The 21,731-nt window shown below is 46.4% G+C and overlaps 1 protein-coding gene across 11 annotated transcripts in view; it reads left to right on the plus strand.

The window, feature by feature from the left end:
• DAB2IP (DAB2 interacting protein) overlaps positions 1 to 21,731 on the plus strand; it is a 216,169-nt gene that overhangs the window by 118,181 nt on the left and 76,257 nt on the right. The window contains exon 1 of one of the 11 annotated variants that reach the window (XM_062591360.1): positions 9,651 to 9,841. The exons of 9 other annotated variants lie outside the window; for them this stretch is intronic. The gene's annotated coding sequence lies outside the window, so the exon portion shown is untranslated. Of the gene's footprint in view, positions 1 to 9,650; positions 9,842 to 15,521; positions 15,573 to 21,731 lie in introns of those variants that run through there. One more of the 11 variants, XM_062591364.1, reaches the window with a different exon arrangement.

Below are 21,731 nucleotides of genomic sequence, written 5' to 3' on the forward strand. Positions count from 1 at the left end.
TCTTTCCTTCTTCCTATTTTTCATCTTTTTGTGTAATGTAAATGTTCTAAAGTGTTTTGAAATGCAGTCATGGAATAGGTAGGCAGGAAAAGCCCTCTGCATTTTCAATGAAATAGTAAACCCAAAATCTTAAGACTTCCCATTTTTACAGAATTTTAGACATAAACATTCCAATCTCTATGAGTTAAGAAACGAAATATGCGTAGAGAGTAAAGGCATTTTTAGCTTTTGACTATTATTTAGTCTTTGCAATGGTGTGGTAACAAATAGTGTCAGATTAAAAGTCTGCTGTACATTTTCTTAAAGAATAATTCTCTTCTTTGCATGGTACTTAAGTTATATTAAATATTGAGAAAACAGTAATAATGACATTTCCCTGTGAGAATATTCGTGCGGTGTGGAGACTTCTAACGCAGTTCCAAGGGCACTGGGCTCCGGGGGCCGGGCTGTGGGCCCCATCCGCACCCGCCTGCGAAGCCTGGAGGGGAGATGCTTCTCCTTTCCAGCTGTAACTATGCAGCAAACATGCATCTCCGAAGCCTTGCGCCAGTGTTGCAGAAATGTGGGCAGGGAAAAGTGGCAGCTATTTTGAAGAATATGTTCTTACTATCTTTTCCATCAGTGATAGCACTTCAGGCAGCAAGACTCTTGTCTATTACCATATAGAAAGTTGTAATCTGATCTAGTTGCCCTTTTTTGTCTTTTCCTGTGAAACTCTAGTTTAATCAATTCGGAAATATCTGTAAACTTTAAAATTTCAAATGGAATTTGAAACCAGTGCCTCGACTTTCAGATATATAGATACATGTAAAAGATCCATGTGTGACCATGATTTTCTAAAAATTCCTTTGCTTTTTAAAATTAACTCTGCTTTGTATGAAAGTAAAGATCTTTCTTGTACCTTCTGTTTTGGGGATGAGGATGTTTTTAGTTTTTATTTTTAAATCTTTTAAGCTATATACCAGTGTCAGTTATGCTTTTTTTAATTAGTCTCCTTGTTTGGGGACTTCTTCCCGTCTGATTATCTGTGCTGGCAATGTCAGCTACCATTAGAAATGCTGAATCTGGCATATATCTTGTTCACTTGAGCAGCTTTAGCTTGGAGTATTGAGGAACGCAGTATCTTGATGCTGGAAGACATTGCTAGGAGCAGATGCAACTGCTTTTAAAATATTGTCTCTATAGGTTTGTTCAGAGAAGATAAATTCACCTCTGTGCAGAGGGGTAACATGAGGCCACAAATCTGATGAATTCTGCATAAACAGGACCAAAAGGGGCAGCAGGGGCTTTCGCTGGACCTTGAGCGCAGGGGCCTTGTCGGGACCCTCGGCACTGCCGTGATTTCTCCTCCTCGTGGCCCTCTGGGGTTTGCCCGTTTTTTTCCCTGGAGTTGCTGAAGCATGTTCCTCCCCAGAAGTCAGGGTGATCTTTGGTGAGATGCACAAGAAAGTTGGAGAGATAGTAATCAAAAATTTGGCCAGGATGCTTGGTTTTACTCAGGCAGAACTCTGCTACATCTACACTGCTTTCCTGCTTAAATTTTTTTTAGTTTTCTGCTTGAAAGCTGGCTCCTCTACAAAGCATAGGTAATTTCCCTTCCAATTTTACCTGGGGCCAGTAAATGAAAACTTCCCATTCTTCTCAGTGTGAGTGAAACTTTGCCATTTTTCACTGTGGGAGTCAAACTTTGGGGTTGGAACAAGCATTAAAACTCCCCTCAAAGACAAGATGCTCTTTTACCCCATGAAGAAACATGGTCTTGAGCTTTGGGGACAGCTGCACCCTGCTCGCTTCTGTCCCTTTCTCTTGTGGCCAAGGCAGAAAGTAAGCTGACAGCGCGGGCAGACAGGACAGACAGCAGCCTGGCTGCGGCTTAGGAGTTACCCAGGGCAGTGTCAAGTCAGCCATATACATCATTAAGTTATTGATCCTACCTCTGTGCACAGAGGCTCCTCACAGCACATCAAGTCAATTTTATCATGCCTACAGTAAGATACACAACAGGGAAATCCTCCCTGATAATGTTTTTATTATTAGTTTCCTTAGGACTTCGAATATCATCTTAGCTGAGCCTGTGGGTGAGCCCACAGGATAATCCAACCATTCGTCTTGGAGACAGCCTGCGTCTCCAGGACAGGCCGGCTGCTGACCGTCCTCCGCGCCCACAGTCCTGATGACAGGCGAACGCGAGCAGCCCATCGTGCTCCACCTCAGTGCCCTCCGGGCCCTTAACGAGTTGCGCTAATTGTCTGGTTAGACACATTTAGCAAGTGGGCTCCAGTACACGTAGTGGAAAACCACCGCCGCTGTGTGCACGCCTCCCTGCTGCAGCCAAGCTGTCAGCAGAATCTGCTTTGAATAATTCAGGCTCTGAGCTACAGCTTGTAAGATAAAGGAAAATAAAAGAGTGCCTGCAGCTGCCTATAGTGGCAGTAGCTCTCCCTAACAACCTTCAATATCCAGCAATTGCCTGTAGGAGTGAGGTGGATGATCACAATATCCTCCACGCCTGCACTGCTTGAACCGTCTAATTCCTTCGGTGTTGTCGTTACGAGCACATCTGCACACCGCGGCTCAAGCTCGGTGGTAGCTGTTAAACAGTCCGAGTTCAGGCGTTTTGTCCCTGTCGCTTCCCTGTGGTTGCATAAGTGAACGGCTCCTACTACTAGCAGCTGGGGGAGCATGGAAGTGTGGTAGATATGGACTAAGCTCGATTATGTTTGTGGTTTCTCTCTGGCCATTTTGTAAATTAGTGTAATTTTACAAACTTGCATGCAGTGGTGTGTAACATAAACAACTTGATAGAACATTAGATAGAGTTTTTAGAAAAGTCTTGACTGTTAACAAATGTCAGCACCAGTGGACTGCGGTGCAGAACCTACACTGCCACTTCTTGTATTGCATTTCAATCTGGGGATACCCATCACAATATTTCGCTGAGCAGTAGTTCATTTAATTAGTTTGTATTGTTAACTGCAGAAAGTCCTGTCAGTTTTTATCTGTTGTTTCCTGCCAAGTGCTTTAAACAATCAGAGCTAAATTATACAGCTATTTCCTTAAGCAGCCAAGTGGCAGTCTGTTGATAGTCATTCAGTGGCACAAGATGAAAACAGATAAGTTGTAAGATAAATAATGGGTTAAGGAGCTCGTCTCTTCCACCTTAGTGGAAGGATCGTGCTCGTGGCTTTGCAGCTGCCTCCGCAGGACCGCTCTTGCTCTGTCTCCTTGTGGCTTCTTGATGCCTCTTTTCTCTCTCTGCCCCATGGCTGCTGGTGTGCATGCCGCAAGGCTCCTGCGCTACTTCCCAAAATGCAGATTGCAGCAGAATTTGAAGCAGTTTTCCAGTGTTGTTTAGCTTGCTGTGCTTTAAAGAATTAAGTACTGTAAGGTATTATAGCAGGTTCCTAGGGCAAAGTGATGAGGCAGAAGCAGTCTTCAAGGCTGCTGAGCCATTCCCATCAGGACCAGAAATCGTCTGTAGGGAGAAAAGGATTTGTTCCTCATCTCAACCAAAGGGATATGAGAAAGCTATTAGCCTTGATTCAGTAAAGTGCTTCTCTTCAGGAAGACATAAAGCTTGTGGCTAAGTGTTTTGCTAAATACAGAAGACCTTATTGCAAGAAATTTTAAAGGCACATTTACGGCTTAAATCTGTCTCTCAAATGAGACTTGCTGCAAGTAACAGAGATAAAGGGAATAGTGTACTGATGGGTGCAGAAGTTTCTCAGGATTCTTAAAACATAAGGTCATCATTTGCAATCTTAATTTCTTCAACTTAGGCATGCAAAACCTTATTTAGGTACATAAGTAAGTGGCCTACTTTTCTGGAATGCTGAATCCATTAAAGTCAATGAAAGTTCTGCATCTCTGAATAACGTGTCACTTACTTCGGTAGCTAATTTTAGGTACCCAAATACAGAAACTTTGATCTAAAAGAAGAAGATTTAAAAAAATGCTACTGCATTTTTTGCCATGGTTTTACAACACTAGCTGCAATGGCACCTGGTTAATGCCTGGCATTCAGGAAGTTAAATTGGACTGAATCCTGCATGAAGAATTACTTTGGAATCACACTGGCATAAAAGAGGGAAGAATGTGGTCTACAAAATGCATGTGAAAGTGTCAACTCTCAGTTCACAGCCTAGGCTGAGGGCAGAGTGAAAGCAATAAGCAAAATAACAAGGAACAGGTCAAAGCATGCTGTAAGAATCTCTCCATGGGATCAGTAATTCCCAGGGAGGAATTTTTTAAGTCATCACGTTGGTCGAGGCAGGTACAATCTGCGTGTTTTGTCCCTCACAGTGGAGCTGCCAGGCCATGACGTGTTTTCTTACTCAATCAAGCAGTAATGTTAATGACAACGTGGTCTCAGTAAAATGAAGTGAGAAATTTGTCACATTCTTTAGTTTTCAGTTTTATAGCACTAAATATGAAAAATGGGAGAGCTGAGTGTCCTTTCGTCCTGTGAGGTCATTGCTTCTCGATGCCTGTTCCTATCAAGCCTGGTAGCTGTTTGGGCCTTGGGTATGTTTGCAGAATATTAAGTCCAAAATTCTAATCTAAGACTTTTCTTCTGTTTCACCCTTTCTCCTGATACTGAGAGCTTTTCTGGTTTACGCTGGTGCCTTGCACTTGATCCAGCCATCTGTGCTGCTGCTCTGATCGTGTCATAGCCCTTCTAAAGGCTTCCAAGCTGCAGAACTTCTGTAGCATCATGTTCAAGTTTCCTTTTCCCTTCTCTTTCAGGCCCTGAACATACTTTCCCCAGTGTGTATCCAGATCTCCTAAGCATTCTGTCTTCTTCCTGACCATTTTTATTTCCTCAGCTCATCTTTGTGCCTTTCTTTCTGACAACACCTGAATATGGAAGCTGAAACAGTCCATGGCATGGCCTGTCCCTTCCACTCACAACGCTCTCCATTTCCCAAGGGTCATTCCCCATCCCTGTTTCCGGTCCTCCCTAAATAACCATTTCTCACCTGCAGTCTTCAAACCTGATCCCCTTCCCACTCCTGTGTCTGTCCTGATAGTTTTGTTCCTTTTCATATCATCTGATTTCCAGGTAGAGTCAGATCCAGTAGCTTGGGGTCTTGTCTTTTCCTGTTTGCAGAACACCCTCCGAGAAGAGCAAAGGCCATTAGCACCACACCAGAACATACTTTTGTGTTGCGGCACAAAAAAATGTTCTCCTGGTGAAATGCTCCACTGATGTCAGCAGTAAAAGTTTTTAGTAAACTCTTAATTTAATAAATACTTTCAGATTAAAGAAGAACCTGGAATGGTTTACATACACAAAATATTTAAAGGACAGAGGGACTCTGCAAAAAAAAAAATGGGGGGGTATTCATTTAAATACAATTATTTTTAGAGAACAAAAAAAAAATTCACTTTTTTTTAAAAAGAAAACTGGGTCAACTCTACATCTGCAGCACTCGGCCATTTTACATATGACATGATCACCCACTCTGTTTATCTTCAGGCAATATGCTCTTGCAAACTGCCAGTTAATTGCGTATTTGGTGCCTGCCCTCTCCCAGCGTCCTGGATAAACAGGGAAAGCCAACTGGAAGGAGCCAGTCCTGGCTGCGAGGGAAGGAAATCTGTCATCGTCTCAGCCTTGTTATCTGCAGCAGAGGCAGGCTTGTAGCAGCGTTCTGCCTGTGAAGACCCTCTTTAGACGCCTTGTGATGTACCTAGATGGTGTGTCAGCCGTTGTTTATGGTGGAACTTGAAGTTTTTTGAAGAATTGCTTTGCAAAATATTAGATGGAGATTGTCCCTGATAAACAGCAAGGACTATTATCTTTAGTAAAATGTGATAAGCAAAATTCTTGAAATGAAAAGATAAAGTCAGGTCCAAACTAACTTGAGAGAGAGAAGAGAAGAAAAAAGAGGATCGATATTTAGTTTCTGGTTGGCTCTACTCAGAGTAGTCCTTTCTGTGGATTTTATCTAGATTACCATTTGGAAAGTTGGGGGGACAGTTCTGATTGTGACTTTACTTTTTCAGGAAGGTCAAATCTGTTACGTTAGCCCGAGCGTATGTGCTTTTCCTCCGCTCTAAGCTGGAAGTATTTCCTACTTCCATGTGTCATTTAAATCTAGTCTGGACAAAATAATAAACCATAGGAAAATAATCTCCATTGCACACTGATTTTCTATCTGACCATGTATTCTTTTCTGTCTCTTAATTTCTATGACCATTGAAATCCCAAAAGAACGCACTGCAGAGACAGTCCTTCACTGGTTTTGGAAGCGCGCTAGATACAGTGTAGCAGGTATTCCCTCTTTTTCTCTTTCCATCTTGCTCTAAAACTAAGTGACTTAAAAAGAGACTCAGCTGAATCTATAGTGGCTACAGAGAGCCCGGACAAAATCTTCTCCTAGGGCAATCCTCAAGAGGATTTTAAACTGCCATCTTGACATTGAGTCACTGTAAATTAACTGTTGCTTCCAGGCCAAGAGTGATGAATGGTCTGAAATGAAGAGATAAGTGTGCAGATGGATACATTCTCCCAGGCTCTCGTGGACCTCCTGAGGCACTAGCAGCTGGAAGTAATTCCTAAGACAGGGAATAGCTGATGCTGGGTCAATTTTTAGTCTATTATGCCAATGTATATAAGAGCATGAGTGGAGTTAGATCAAACTTGTAATAATTTAATATAAAATAAAAGCAAGCTCCTCGTGTCTTGCAACAATGTAGACATGTATTTGAGGGTTTGGGTTTTTGTTTGTTTAGTTGGCATTTTTTTTACCAGTCATAGTTCAGACTGTCCATGTTTTAGTCCTGTCATTTAACATTCACCTTCTAGTACTGCCTTAAGGCCATAGTTAAGCTGAGTTCTGACATGCTTGACAGTCTGCCTGTCTGATCGTCCACCCAACACAGATTCGGTAGCAGGGAAGGGATCCCAGGAAATGGGAGGATTGTAGAGAGCCCGAGATGGCTGCTTCCAAGGTGATTCTTATATTTGCTCTGAGCTTTTACCTCTGAAGAGAATTTAACTGAAGCCTCCCAACAATTAGATGGTTTTGGTACAGGTGGATTATTTGCTGCAAATGCATTTATTCTTAGATTACGCTACATGATATTACTTGGCCTTTTCATCCCAGTCTGGTCTAAAATATGTATATTTCTTTGTATTTTGCAAAGACTACATGGGTTTGAGCGGTGACATTTTAAGGGGACGAAGGAGCTGTGCTACATAATATCCATAATAAACTACATGTGTAGGAAGAGTTGTCAGCTTGTCAGGACAAGAGGGAGGAATTTCCCATAGTCCGAGGAACTTGGGAAGGACTACTTTGGGATCTGGGCTAATCCATTTCACTGATGAAAGATCTCTGTGAAATACAGTGGAATAGAAGGAGGCTGCAAAGTACAGTACAAGCAGAAGATTTGCTGCAGGATAAGGCCTTGCCACGGAAATGGTGCTAATTAAGCAGAAATTATAGTCAGTAACTCAGTGGCTTTGAAATCCATGTTTTCTGTGGAAAAAAAAATCAAGTTATTCCATATGGAGCTAGCACTTCTAGGCCTGCACAGGTTTAAACAGTAGTGATTTAAGTTTGTGAACACAAAGGCTTTTGAAGGCCACAAGTATTCTGACTTCCTAAAATGTTTAGGGTAAGTCAGGGTGTTACCAGAACAGGTGGCATCACTCTAAAACAGTGACATGCTAAGACAGATCATTTAACGCTTAAAGCTTCTATTTTTACTTTTTGTACATCCTTGTGCTGGGAATAGAGCTGTCATTTTGTATTTGCTGAACTTAGGTCAAATAACCATAATTTATATGTGCTCTTCATCTCTCCCGTAGAGTTTCTTGCTCTTCAGGCTAATAGCAGAGTGTTACTCCATTTTTAACAGCAAACAGGACTATATCAGACTACTGAGTGTCAAAACCTGCTCCTGCGAAAGCAGTGCAAGTTTAACCACCGGATCTCAGTGGAAGTGGGATTTGGCCTGGAAACAGCTAACACAGAATAATGATCTGGCACCCACTTACTGTCTTCCAGTTTATTTTTCTGAATACGCATCCTGAGATATGTTTCCTTTTCTGTTGACCTGTGGCTGCCACAGTTGCCTTGTTGTGGGTATTACACAAAGCATTCGTTTCTTGTCTATCAGCGCTGGGTATAGTGTGGGCTCTGGTGCAGCAACTGAGCCTGGGTTAAACAAGATCCCGATTTAAAGGAGTGCATGTCTCAAGAGCCAGCTGTGCAAATTACACTTGATAGATTAGAAAGATGCTTTTTTGCATTGGAGTGATAGTGAAATACAGACTGTGATTGTGCACAAGACTCAGCCAAGCTGTTAGCCTAAGATTGGGCCATTGAGCAGAGATGTAATTGAAAATAATTTTGTGATTCCGCCTTTCCAGTTATTTCTCTCAAAAAGATAATGTTCAAAAAAATACCCAGGCCTTGCTCAGTGCTCTCCTGTGGCGCAGTGACCCAGGTTTGTAGCAGGAGCTCTTGGGCCCTTTTTCCTTAGCTTGGGGAATGGTAAAAACAGCTGAAATAGATAATATGACAGTTCCTACTGCTTGTGGTCATCAGCATTCCTGATTTGCCGTCAGGAATGACTGAAAAATGCTGCCTCAAGCAGGTTGGTTTTAGGAAAAAGGAAGAGCTGTGGGCATTCAACCAAAATACTGTCTTTTTTTCCTCTCTTTTATTTCTGTAATTTACCAAAATTTTCTGATTGACAAGGTGAACTAAAATCTGCTGAACTGCAGCTGCTTGCCAGGTCGTTGTGCAGTGTTGAAGTACACTGGAGATAGGAGCTCTGTCACCATCAGGGACTAGAGTTTCTTATAACACTAGGTGTGGCTAATGCAATGGCAGTTTAGGTTTCTGGAGGACTTGAGGAAAATGTCCTTTAATTCCTGTATGCCTGGATTGTGTTTACCTTTTCATAATTAAAAATGAGAACTATAAATACCAAGAGAAGGAGGCTGCAAGCAAAGCTGACAACATTTATAGTTTCAGCTTTAAAGATTAACTACCTTCAGGAAGCAATAAAGAACAGAGCTGCCCAATCCGGATGCAACTGTGTATGAAAGAGTCTGGACATTTTAATGATGGGCTTCAGGAGCGGGCAGCACAGCTCGGGAGGCGCGGGAAACCCGCGCTCCTCTGGTGCGGCCGGCATCCTCCCGGGAGCGTCCTCTCCTTGCTGCTGCCGATGGGCCGCGTGTCCCCCGTAGGGACGGTGAGTAGATGACGCTTTGGAAATGGATGGGAACCTGCTAGTGAAATCTTAAAACTAACTGGAGGAGCAAACAGCAGAGCCTGTGCATGTGTGCAGACTCTCTCATTTCTTACCCATACTTTGCTCTACTGCGCTAGTTATATAGCATAAAGAAACGTGCTAGATTAAGTATAATTAGGAATGAGCTGCTTTGTCGTGTAAACCTGAGGTGCAGCACAGCCTCTTCAGCCTGGACGGCAGCCAGTACCCGCGCGAGCTCCTCGAGCTCCTCGGCAGCAGGGGAAGGGCTGGGAGCAGATGCCTCTCCTCCAGAGGAGCGAGCCTCGAGGAAGGCTTTGAATTACAAAGGAAAGGAAGGGGCTGAGCTTCCCTCTCCTCCACCTCCCTTCACAAAGGGCAATAGTCAGTTTACTTTAATAATCCTGCTATCAGCTGCAGAGGAAGTCGGGCAGTCCAGGAGGCTGAGAGCAGTTTGGAGCCAGCTGAGTAGTAGAAGCCGTGCAGACCCGAGCAAGGGAGGCGCCGAGGGCGATGGAATCGCACTGCTCTTGGAGGAGCTGAGTTTCCTGGGATCCCAAAGTTGTTTTTCCATACTGATCTTCTTTTCTGTCCTGTGGAGCCTTGGGTAAGTGTCCGGTAGTTTTCTACCTACCTTTCTTTTCGGTAGTTCACCAGGACTTGCCGAATTAACAGGGAGTTGCAATGACAAAGTATTTCCTGTGCATTCTTGAACTTGCTCTGGAAGTGAATGATCCAGATTTGGAAAGCTAGACTTTTAAAATCTTTTAAATTCATATGTTGCTTTCTAAAAAGGGGCCAGGGAGTAGACATGGAGAAAGCAGGCTTTCCGGCTCATTGTTTCAGCTGGTGGGGACTGCTGGGGCTGCAGCATCCTGCGGTGTGGTGGATTTTCAAATGCTGGATTGCTCTGAAGAGAGCTCTCCCGAGGTCTGTCAGTCAGTTCGGCGGTGCAGATGTTTGCGCCGTTTCCTGTGACTGCAGCCTGTGGGGGTTGCGGCAGCTGCGCCTCCAGCCAACCTCTGTGTTCAGTCATCTGCCAAAAAAAAGGAGCGTTCAGCGCTTTCTCTCGGCGTTCATGGGGAGGGAAGGAGAGAAGCAGCAATCAAATGGAATAACGATTTGCTTGAATGCTGTTTACTCTGGACCCTGAACCTCTAGCAAAGGGGATCCACGGGTTTGGGAGCCCAGCACACAGGTAGGCAGTTCGCCTGCAGCCACGGAGCAAAGCCTGCAGATGGGCAGGTTGTTGCACACAGCCTTAATCGATTTTTCAAAGTGAATTTAAAAGTTCTGTACGACTGAAAAAGGGAATCAGCGGTGGAACAGAATAGAGGGTGTTTGCAAGCAGTCCTGGGTGTGTGTAGGCGGGTGTGTACGTGGTGCGAGTGCAGCACAGCTGACTTTAAAGGGAGATGTACTAAAACTTATGTGATTTATGAAATTGGATGTCCTTTCCTGACATCCCTGCTGTGAACCTGAAAAGACTAACTCTGAAGTGATTTTTAAAGCTGTCTTTATTAGTCATCCTTTATGCAATTTGTTTCCTTTTCATGTTTCATTCTGAGTAAAAGGAGATAGGTTGGTTCCACTTCTCTCTCTGCTCCTCCTCTACTGTTAGTCTCTCCCAGCTTCCCTTACAGTTGTCCAGTTCTGCTCTTTCCAGAGCCTGCAGAAAAAGTTCTTGTTGAAACAGAAAGAAAGTACTTCAAATTGAAGTCTGGCAAGCATTTGTGTTCTCGTTAGGCTCCATACACAGTTCCTTCCTCCCATCTCTTTTTTCCAAAAAGCATCCGGGTGGCAAGCGTTGCTCATAGTATTTTAAACAGCTGCAATATCCGTCTTGGCTTTTGGATTATTCATTATTCAATAAGTGCAGTAAACAATAACTGCAAAATGAGGCAAGTTTATAACAACATGTATAACTAAGAGCAACTAACTATAACTGAAGTGATAAATTCTTATATTAAGACACGCTTCATTCAGATCTGTGAGCAGGAGTCTGCGCTGATGAGCTGCGGCGGCAGGGAGCATCGCCCCAGGCAGGGCCGGGGAACGCGGCTCGCAGCAAGGGTGGATGGAGAGGAGAGCGGAGCAGGGGAAGGTCACGGCTGCCTCTGTGTTTGTTCTCATTAAATTGTAGCTTGATGTAGCAAATGATAATTAAGAATCACGTTAATGTTTAGCGGTAAACTGACGTGACTTCGTTTTGATTCCCGGCCATCGTTTTCCATCATTTTCCATTGAGCAGCACACATGGAGCAGGGTTGGCCCTGGGTGTTTTGTGGGAGACTCGACCTACAGGACTGCTAGCAGGGTGGCGTTTGTGCTGGGCTAAGCTCGCGTGCTGCTGCGGGGCTCCAGGCACCCTCCCTCGTCTCGCCACGCAGCAGTTAGCGGGAGGTGGCCCAAGGAATGGCTGCAGCGCTTGGGAGAAGAGGTCTGCCATGGGCTTGTGAAAATAACTCGGACTCCTTCGAGGCTGAACTGCCTCCCATGGCCTCGTTAGTGGCAATATGAACAGGGAGAGGTTAGTGGAGTGGGTGAAAAAGCGGTTCTGTAAACAAAAGGGGACTCGCAGCTCGGCAGGAAGCGCCGCCGTTTCCTCCCGGCGCAGCCTGAACTCGGGCTGCTCCCGGCACGGCTGAGCGGCAGCTGCCTGTGTGGCTCTCGTTTTAGCACAGCAGCTTACGAGGCTTTTGTGGCCCTAGGGTGCATATTTGGGAGACTGGAAAGGTAGTGAGTGGGATGAGAAAGCAGGCAGTAATTCTGTGAGCTTCCATCTGCAGAAAGTGATGGGAATAACACCTTTTTTATCTAAGATGTTCCCTCAGCTCCACTAGGTATTGTACAGGAATCCTTCCCTTACTTGCTTCTCTTCGACTTTCACCGTTTCAGAGATCTGCAATTTGATGATAGATTTTAATAAGAAGAATTACTGTCCTCCCTGAAGAGCTGCACCCCGGTGCCCTGCGCGGCACGAGCCAGACTTGGGGCCGCGTTGCCAGCTCTGCTGGGCGCAAGCGGGGTGCACGCCTGTGACTGCTGCTCGTCTTGCCTGGATAGCCCCTTTCACCCATGCTTTCCTGTAGTCAGGTTTGTAGGAGCATACCATACCTCCGAGACGCAGGAAGATGTAGAGTCCTGTTCAGTGCTCGTAACTTCTGCACCGGAGAAGCATGTGTGTGTAGGCTGTGCAGTTTATCTGGCTGAGCAGAGCCCGTTCATGGAGCCGGTAACAGTCCCCCGCCGGGTGCCGTTGTGCTCGCCACGCGTCCCAGGCGGGCCACGGGGGCGAGCAGTCCCGGCAGTGCTCGACATGCTCCGCGTTTCGTTAAGACTGCTGCAGTGACAGGTGGTAAACTCTGCCCTGCTGCGACGGGAGGTTCAGCATACTCAATTTCCCAGTAAAAGGCAGGATGCAGACTGGGCTGCAGCCAGTAGATTTACAGCAAAGACAAGAAAAACAAGAGCTAGACCGATAAAATAATAGAGAAGCTTTAACAAAGCCTCTGAGCAGTTTGTCATATCCTGCAGCGTGATTGACTAACGTTTTGGACGTGAACGTTCTCAAAGGCGTTGTGCAGCGTGGTGCCAGTGCAGGTGCCATCCCGTGGGAGAGGGCAGAAGTCTCCCGAGGTGAGATTCGGTCAGTCTTTCCAGTCACGGTGCTGACCCTCACGGTGCACGCCGCTTCCCAGCGACCGCCGTTCCTCCACTGTTTCACCTCTTCCGCTCGTCCAGCTGCCCCGTTAGTGCTGTGTGCGCTTGGATGCTGCAGCTCGGGGAAGGGCCGGCCGCATGGACGCGCAGGCTCTCCCCTGGGGACGTTTGGCTCCGGGAAGGGTGGGCGGTGTCTAGGGAAAAGCGATACCGAAGAACATACGGAATACCGAGGACAGTATTCAAGGTCTGAGGAGCCTGTGCTCCCGGGGGTGGCTCGTTATGCTGGGCGTAGTGGGTTTCCAGGCTAACTCGTGCACGGAGCTGAGGGCATTCGTTCGTATAGGACCTGCCGAGAGAAAGAAACGCCAGAGCTGCCTCCTCCCCGGGACGTACCGGTGGACCAATACACGGAGCAGATAGGTAACCAGGTTCACGGGGCTCCTTGTTTCTTTATATGGAGTGCCACAGACTTGGCCTTGCAGAGCTCCTGAGGCTGGTGTCAGCTAAATTACAGTCTCTTTTGGGAGCCATCGGAGGGGCACCGAAGGGAGCGTGCTCTGAGCAGCGCCCGGCGGCAGCCCCGCTGGGGTGCTGCTGAGTTAAAGCCTCAGCCTGCAGCTGCTGGTTCAGAGAGGAGAGCTGCTCTGAGCAGGCAGGAACGTCTCGTGCGTGTGTGTGTGCGCACGTGCATCTGTGCATGTGGAGGGAGCTGGATACGGAGCCTGTGTCCTTGATAAATTGGGCTTAACCCCAGTCAGATGGCATCAATGGTTCAGCTTGCTTACGCTTTCCTGATGGTCCCCAGGTAGTTGTCCAGTACGCCAGCAGCACAAGCCAGCCTCTTCCAGCATGCCCCTACAGCCAGGACAACATCAATAAAAATGAGAATTTATGAGCTCTGTCATGTACAGCAAGCAAAGCGTCTTGCAACAAATTAATCACTGATTGCAGTGCAGTGCTGACTGGAGCTTTCTGGTTCTCTCTTGGCATCATTGCCAGGTTGTTCAATAAAAAAAAATCTGATAAAGAGACCCTTGACTCCCAGCACTCCTGTATCCTCTGTTATCTGCTCACCAAACATGAAGGATTGCTAGCCCCAAACATGCCAAGTTGCTCCCGCCTTTAGTCATCAGAATTGGACAGCAGTAACAGTTCCCTGCACTTGCCAGTTGCTTCCTAGCCAGTCATTTGGGGGTCACGTAATAATTTGCCTTCTAGCTCTGGCCTGTGAGGAGCTGGGATACTGCTTGGTTCCTGGGGGCTAAAAGAAGCAGCAGCGCCAGAGCTCCTCTTCGGGTTTCACCGAGATTCACAGGGACCAAACGAGCTTTGGCTTAAGCTCTAGGTCTTCATTTCAGCATTTACGCAGCAGCACGGAAGAGCAGCTCTGCTCTACTCCCAGGCTTTCAAGCACTCCCAGGTGCTTTAAAGGGGCTGTGCAATGGCAACATGCGTTTAAACCAGCTCTAGGTGCCTGCACGTGGCCTGTAAAGCCGATGGCAGTGTCAGGTCAGCTGCTGTCCTTTCCCCAAGCTCCAGCTAGCCTCCCTGGCCTCCTTTATGGAATTGCACTTGCTTGTTTGTATGTATATAAACATAGCTGTGCATATATGTGTCTCCTAACATACGAAGCAGAGAGGGTGAAACGTAATGGAAATGTAAAACCCTTATTAACCCTTGACACAGCTCTGATGTCTCTGCAGTGTTTAGTGAGAGGTTGCCAAGCATTTTTCAAACGTTAACTTGCAGCAGCTAATGCCTTCCTAGTAAATAAGCAAAACCAGAGCGGAGCGGACGTGTTCTCTGAGCACCCCGCTGGCGCGGGCAGAGCTGGCGGCGTTGCCGGCTCCCTGCCTGCGGCTCCCGAGGCTCCCGGCGCTGCTCCGAGCGCGGCCCGGGGCTGCGGAGCCCGCCGGCTGGCCAGGTCCCCCATCCCAAGGAGGGGGTGACACCCGGCCTGTGTCCCCCATCCCGAGGAGGGGTGACACCAGACCCGTGTCCCTCGTCCCGAGGAGGGTTTTGCCCTTTGTTGTCTAATTTGAGCAGACAGGAAGAAAAAAGGTTGAGTTCCGTTACCCTCCCGCCCCCGCCAGCTGGAGCTGGCAGTTGTCACCGTACGCGTCGGATTTCTTTGTTTTCCTAGGGAATACTTCCGAGAGGTTGTTGCTGCAGCAGTGGTTCTGTTTAGCCCTGAGACTGGACCGTTGTCCCCTGTCGCTTCGCGTCACCTGGCGGTGGCTCTTCCTGCCCGGCACCTGAGCGGAGCCCAGCGTGGGAGGCGGAGATGGTGGCCGCAGCTCCGTTTCGACCAGCGCTGAGATGCCAGAGCAGCCACACGAGAGACCCCGCAGCAGGAGGGGCTGTGGGGCTGGGGCCACGTGCTCTGCAGGCAGCCGGAGCACGCGCAGAGAGGGGAGCGGGAGATCTGCCGGGCACGCTCGCGTGCAGGACGCTTCGCCCGTCGTTAGGGCCAACCTGAACCGGCGGAGCCCATCCAGGCTCGTCTGCTCCCAGGTCCTGTACCCGGGCGCCCTCCAACTATCGTGCGAGGACAAAATACACATGGCCTCTACATCTGAGCACTGTCCAGAGACCCGTCTAGTTTCGAGGCATTGGCTCAAACGTTCGACCGGCCACGGAATAAGCTGCCAGCAGTTCTGTTTTAGCTACAGGTTTGGTTGCATTGCTCAGGCTTGTTCCTTTCTTTTCTTTTCTTTCCTTTTTCTTTTCTAAGAGTGCTCCCACATCAGCACTGGGTGTTCGGCTGTCACTGCTGCCCATCTTGCGTGTTGAAAGGCGACGGGTCTCTCCACGGAATGAAGCTATTAATGCTAATGGAAGTTACCCAGGCGTTTGCGAGGGAGGAGGGCACTCTGCACTTGGGATGTAACATCAACATGAAATTTCATCACCTAGGTTTCAGGAAAAATAAACTGTGGCTGGACTTAAACCATAGCGGTGAGGAGGAGTAAGGGAGAGAGCCTTATATGAGCATTGAGAGTATTTGTAGCTAAGCAACCAACATCAGCAGGAAGAATAAATCAAAAGTTTCAGGGCTCAGCCCGCCTGCCTTCAAGGGTCAGGAACTATATTTTCTCTCTGTTAACAAGATTGCCTTCCTTTGAAACATCAGCTATTAGCTACTGCTGGAGGCAGGATACCGTATTAGATAGGCTAGGGGCTTGTTCTGGGATACTGGGCTAGAAACATAAATGAAAGGACAAAGATAAGCATCTTGCCAAAGGCCGTGAAGTGAGTCAGGCCTCACAATAGCTAGCAGGAAAACGCTCTTAGGAACAGCAATGTCTAACATACACATAATGTTTTTTAAATGTTACTATGTATGTTCTCTGAACAGCTCTTCAAGGAAGCAGCTATAGACTGTATTCCCGTTTCACAGATGGCAAAGATTAAGTGTCTGGCTGACTACAATAGTTTGTGGTTGAAATTGTAAGTCTTGGTAGCTTTTGCTCATTTTGTGTATTTGTGCAGCTCCTGTTGCTCTGGAGGGCACCGATCTCGGTCACTGTGATTGCAACACAGATCCAAGGCCTGTCCATTAGATTTGATTGAGCTTTATTTTCTAAATAGCTTTTATGCAGTCTTCTTCATTAGATTGTACAAGAAAATGTACAAGCAAGATGCTTTACTTTAAAATAGCTTTTATTTATAAAGAGGAAAATTCCCAGAAATGCCAATGGGAAATGGTGGCAAATCAAATCCCAGCAGTAGTTTCTCAATGGAACTTTTTTTTTTTTAATGCCATCTTACAACCTCAGGGTATGTTGAGTCTCTGGTGCTTTCTTCTGCGTAGTCAAGAGCTGGTTAGAAATGATCCTGGAATCTCAACCCTGCCCTGTCAGCCAGGCTGATGCGAGAGAAGGGGCTCGGGCAAGCCCTCTGTGCTGCGAGAAGATCCCCTTAAAGTACTTTAGAACCGAACTGCTGGAGCCCAGGGACCCTTTTAAATACACAGCTGTAATACAGCATAAATCTAGTCCTTAAATAGTTATTCCCTGATCAAGAACCCCAGAGACCTCTTAGCCTTCATACACACTGAAGTTGGTGTTAATTATAAGGCTGAGTATATTAAGGCCAGATCTCATGATATTTATACGGAACTGTATTCCTAAAAGAGATTTATTATTTTAATGAAAGGAACGAACTGTAGCACAGGATAAGTCATGTCGTTTTGGACTTCCAAGAACCCCCCTAATACCTGTCGTGTTTATGGGCAATAGTGCGCTAAAACATGTTCTTCAGCAGCAACCGCAGCAAAACAGCTGCAGCTAAAGAAAGCAGAGGGTTCTGCGTAGAAGAGCATGTATTACTAGACTGCTGTAAGAAGCTAAGTGAGATGTGGTTAAGTGTGTGCTGGAGATATGTTAGCTATTTAAAAGACATTTTCCCTCAGATACACCTTTGCAAATAAAATGTTGTGTTTCTCACCTGTGGAAAAATCTGTGGGGGAGGTCTCACTTTTTTTATTTTTATAAGTCTTGAAATGTTTAAAAAATATTTGATTCCTAATTACTGCAGTTTTAACATGTATGGTATATATGCATATATGTCAAGTAATGTTTTTAAAGGGGACCGTCCATACATTTGAGCACTTTGTATGCTGTTTTCTCCACTTTTACTCTTTTTGCTTTATGGCGCATTTCAGTGGAGTTAAAAAGAAAGAAGGACTCAGTTTTTCTGTATTAGTGCCCTGACTTGTATGCCAGTCCCTATTCAGAGCGTCCTTTTAGAGGATGATGGAAAGCATGTAACTTTTAGTAGGCAGCAGGCTGGGTTTTTCTGACTTATTTTCTGGTACAGCTGTAAGCCTGGGCAGTGCTGACTGGAGTTACTCAGCTGTGAAAAGCACTTATGTATTTCAAAGCAGAGGGTGTTTGTGTCCATTAACACCAGTGTTCATAGAAGCTCGGCTAGGTGGGAAGTCCATTTAGTCCGAGTCGCGCAGCTGGGCTCTGCTGGAAGGCCAGGGCCAGGAGGCAGATGGGGTGGCTCTTGGGTATATTTAGCAGTAAAACTACACCACCATGACAGTAAATGAATTCATGGCCATTGCTAACGTTAACAGTCATTCAGGATGTATTTTATTTTACATATTAGAGAAACTAACGCTTCTGGGAGTGACACAAACACAGTTTGGAAGTGGCATCAACTATTTAAAAAAAAATATGTGATGGCAGGAAGACATTCTGGAAATAAAAGCTACAGGCTGGATTGACAGAAATCAACCTACTCATGTAGATCCAAGTTTCTCTGATGGTTTTTCTGTCTCCTGCCGTGGGACTAACGTTGGGTAAGGTGTGGTCTGCTCACACTCTCCCGCTATGTAGGAACTGAGCTGCAGCTATTGGTTCCTATGTTATTCCCAGTCATTTCAGACCACTAAACAGCCCCATAGGCATCGACAGGGTTTCTGAAATGCTTCCACAAAAACAGGTAAGCACAAACGGTTGAAAAACAAATACTCAGACTTTCCACAGCCCTTGCCCTAGCTGCTGTGCCTGCCAACGCGCTGGCGGGCGCCCAGCGGCGCGGCGGGGGGCTCCTCGCGGCGCTCGCCGGGCCCCCAGGGTGCTTTTCCGCTCGGGCCGTTTTCCGGCGCTCTGACCTTGGCCGGGTCCCTTCTTGCTGCCCCTCTTCTGCCACCCGCAGCGAAGGCAACCCGCCACCTGGACACGACGTTCAGCGCAGAGTTCCTGCCCGCAGTGATTGTTTCAGCTTTCTTATCCCGTTTTACACATTTTTTTCCCTTTGTCCACCTGGCAGTATTTTTCTTTAGTCAACTTCCTTTCTGCTTCGTGTGCGCAGCCGGTTTGTACGTTTGCTACTGGAGGGAAGCAGGACAGGCATAAACCAGCGCAGGCGCTCGAACTACTCTGTCTCGTTATTTCAAAGTTGAGGCGTTTTCACATTGACGGTGCCCCTGTGGCGACTAATGCTATGTATTAATTAATGCTTTGAATTACAGCCTCGCACAGCAATCCCAGCCTGTTGCTGCTAAGTGCTGAGCAAACTCAGAGCCAGGGAGCCGCCGTGCCAGCTCGCGCCCGGCCCACGCGGGCCCCCGCGCCGGGACCCACCAGAGCGGTCGCAGGCACGTTGCTTTTGGTGGGCAAGAGGTGGAATCGCTGTTCAATGCTTCTTTGGGGGGTATTTTCTTTACCTCCTTCTGTGTCATATAAACCCTTCATTAAGCTACTTTTTCTTTCAAAAACCATAGCGTCTTGTCTTTAGCTTAATTTTTACATCTAATGAAACAGCCTTGTAGTTAAATTGAGTTTTCCAGATCCCTGGACAGGGTATCTCATGACAAAAAGCGATCTAATTTTACTATTATTAATAATACAAAGTAATGAAATGTTTGGATCTTTATCAAGCATAATGTGTGAGGTTAATCATTTAAGATGAGAGGAAATGCAAGCTCCATCGTTTATGCTGAACAGATCTGATTGGTGTCCTGTTACATTCCTTACTGTTTATTTAGATCTTGCGACTATACTGTTCTGGCCTAGAACATACACTACATATAATTGTACATATGTTTATATGAGCTTCTATATGTCTGTATGTCAGCACAGTATGTTTGAATCTGATTTTCTAGCTTGCTGGACACACAGTTAATAGTAAGCTAAATATGGGAAAGGTAAAGGAGAATAACAGATTTTCAGTGCTGTGTGTGCTTTGTCTAGCTTTACAAACCTATCAAGCACTTAAGAAAAGCAGATGAAGCCTTAAAAACATCTATAGCTTGCTGAAAAGTCCTCACTGAAAAACACTTTTGCTCCTTCAACTTATGCCATGAAAAATAGCAACTCAGGTAACTGTGAGTAAGTCGGACACTCCTACATTTCCTTCTGAGTTAGGCTAGCTATCAGTCCAGCCACTCTCCTTTTGCATCTCCGGCTCTGAGCTGTTTGTGTTAATTATTTCCAGGCCTCAGCTGAAGGCTAAGGAAGCAGTTTGGGGCAGATGTTGGCCACCTGGGCTCTAAGAACAGGCTTTCCCAAGGCCTGGACAAGTTCAGCTTCCCGAACCATGGTTTAGACATCTGGAACCATTGTCAGAACTCGGTCAGTTGGACACTGAAATCTGTGTTGGGTGGATATCTGTTCTGGGGTATCTGGGACTGGGCAAGTGTATGGCAACTGCGACTGTGAGCGTATAGAAAGATGTCTGTGTAAGTTGGAGCTCTCCTGTTGCTGTCAGTACTGCTCCGATTAAGTTGACAACAGCAAAAATCCTTCGGGAAACGAAAAACCAGTGTAAAGGTTAAAAGCAGTCATTGTTTGTATTTAGAGGCTTTACGTATGAAATTGCAGCTCTCTGGCAAAGGACATCTGCAGCAGATGCAGATAGCCAGGGAACGTATTTTATGCCTCACTAAGTAGCAGTGCGTGGGACGGGAAGCGTAACCTGCAGAACTGACAGCACTGGCTGGATGCCTCCGCTGAGCGCGCTGGAGCTCTGGGGAGAAGGAAGGAGACGAGCAATACTGAGACAAGGCGTGGGATAAGCTGCTCAGGAGAGGGACTTAGGAGGTCAGCGGTCCAGTTCATGGCTGGATGCGTACTGGACGAGAAGCTGCAGCAGATTGCATGTTCCCAGCACCCCTGCACACCCCTGCGCTCTTCCTGGAGCAGGCAGGCAGGATGCGGCCACACAGGCTTCCCACGGGGCTGCTTGGCTCCTCCACACTAGCTGGGCAGTAATGCCTCCTGCCAGCAGCTGCTCCTGAGCAGCTCCTCAGGAAAACAGAGGTGCCCCTTGGTGTCCTCTCCTGTCTTCAGTAGCTACCTGCAAGGTGGCCTGCCACAGCCGGAGAGACAAAGTACAGGTATGTTTGGGGCAGCTCTGAGGCAGTGCAAGAGTAAGTTCAGCTGGAAGGAGGAAGGTTTGGACTTGTTTGTCTGCATGTGGTCAGCTAAAATGTTCCCTTCTTCTGATCATCCTTCATCTTATCTTTGATATGGGCTGTACTTTTCCCTAGAAGTCTTCCAACATTTGTGGGGTAACTATGAGGCTCCTTTTTTTGATTTCCCTGTGCATCCCTCAAATCAAGAAGGTTTCTGTGATGATGAGGTGGGACTGCTGTGTATAAATTCATTGCTAGGTAAACACATTTGACTTCTTCAGATGTTCTCGATCTCTTTATTCCTAGAACAAGCACAGAACAGGCAGCAACAGCACAAACCAGCATGTTTCATCCTAATTGTTGGGTGTAGCACGACATGGAGAAATCTTCCCTATAAGAGGTTCAGGCTCTGTGTTGTGAGTCCAGTCTTTGTTCGATAAATTGAGAGCTTTTGGCAACTGTCATTTCTAGACTGACATGCCAGACAGATTGACATGCCAGAAGCATGCTGGGAAGCAGACTGGGCTGGGAAGTATACCAGGAGCCAAGATGCATGTGTACATGGTTCAGCCATCTCCAGCTTAGACAGCCCAGTGATAGAGAGACCCTTGAGGTAGCTAGCTAGATAGTGATGTTGCTTTTTGAAGGGTAACAAAAAATGTGTTGCACCCTGTCCTGGCTTAGGAGGCTTCGAGGCAAGAGGAAAGGCTCCTTTCTTAGAGGTAAACAGTCTCTTTCCTACAGCAGTAGAAGCCTGACACTAGATAAGTAGCTGTGAGATGATTCATAAAAAAACTAATTTATAATTTGCCAGAATATAATCCTGTTTGATCAGTGTTATTCAGTTCCTCTTTCTTTTAAAATTCAGTGCACTTAACTGTTCTATGAGGGTTTATGAATGTTTAAAAATTGCTTTGTGGTCCCTAAAGTAATTTGACAAGTCTGACAGCTATTGATTAAA

Source organism: Rhea pennata, chromosome 18 (genome assembly GCF_028389875.1).
Source record: "Rhea pennata isolate bPtePen1 chromosome 18, bPtePen1.pri, whole genome shotgun sequence".
NCBI lineage: Eukaryota > Metazoa > Chordata > Aves > Rheiformes > Rheidae > Rhea > Rhea pennata.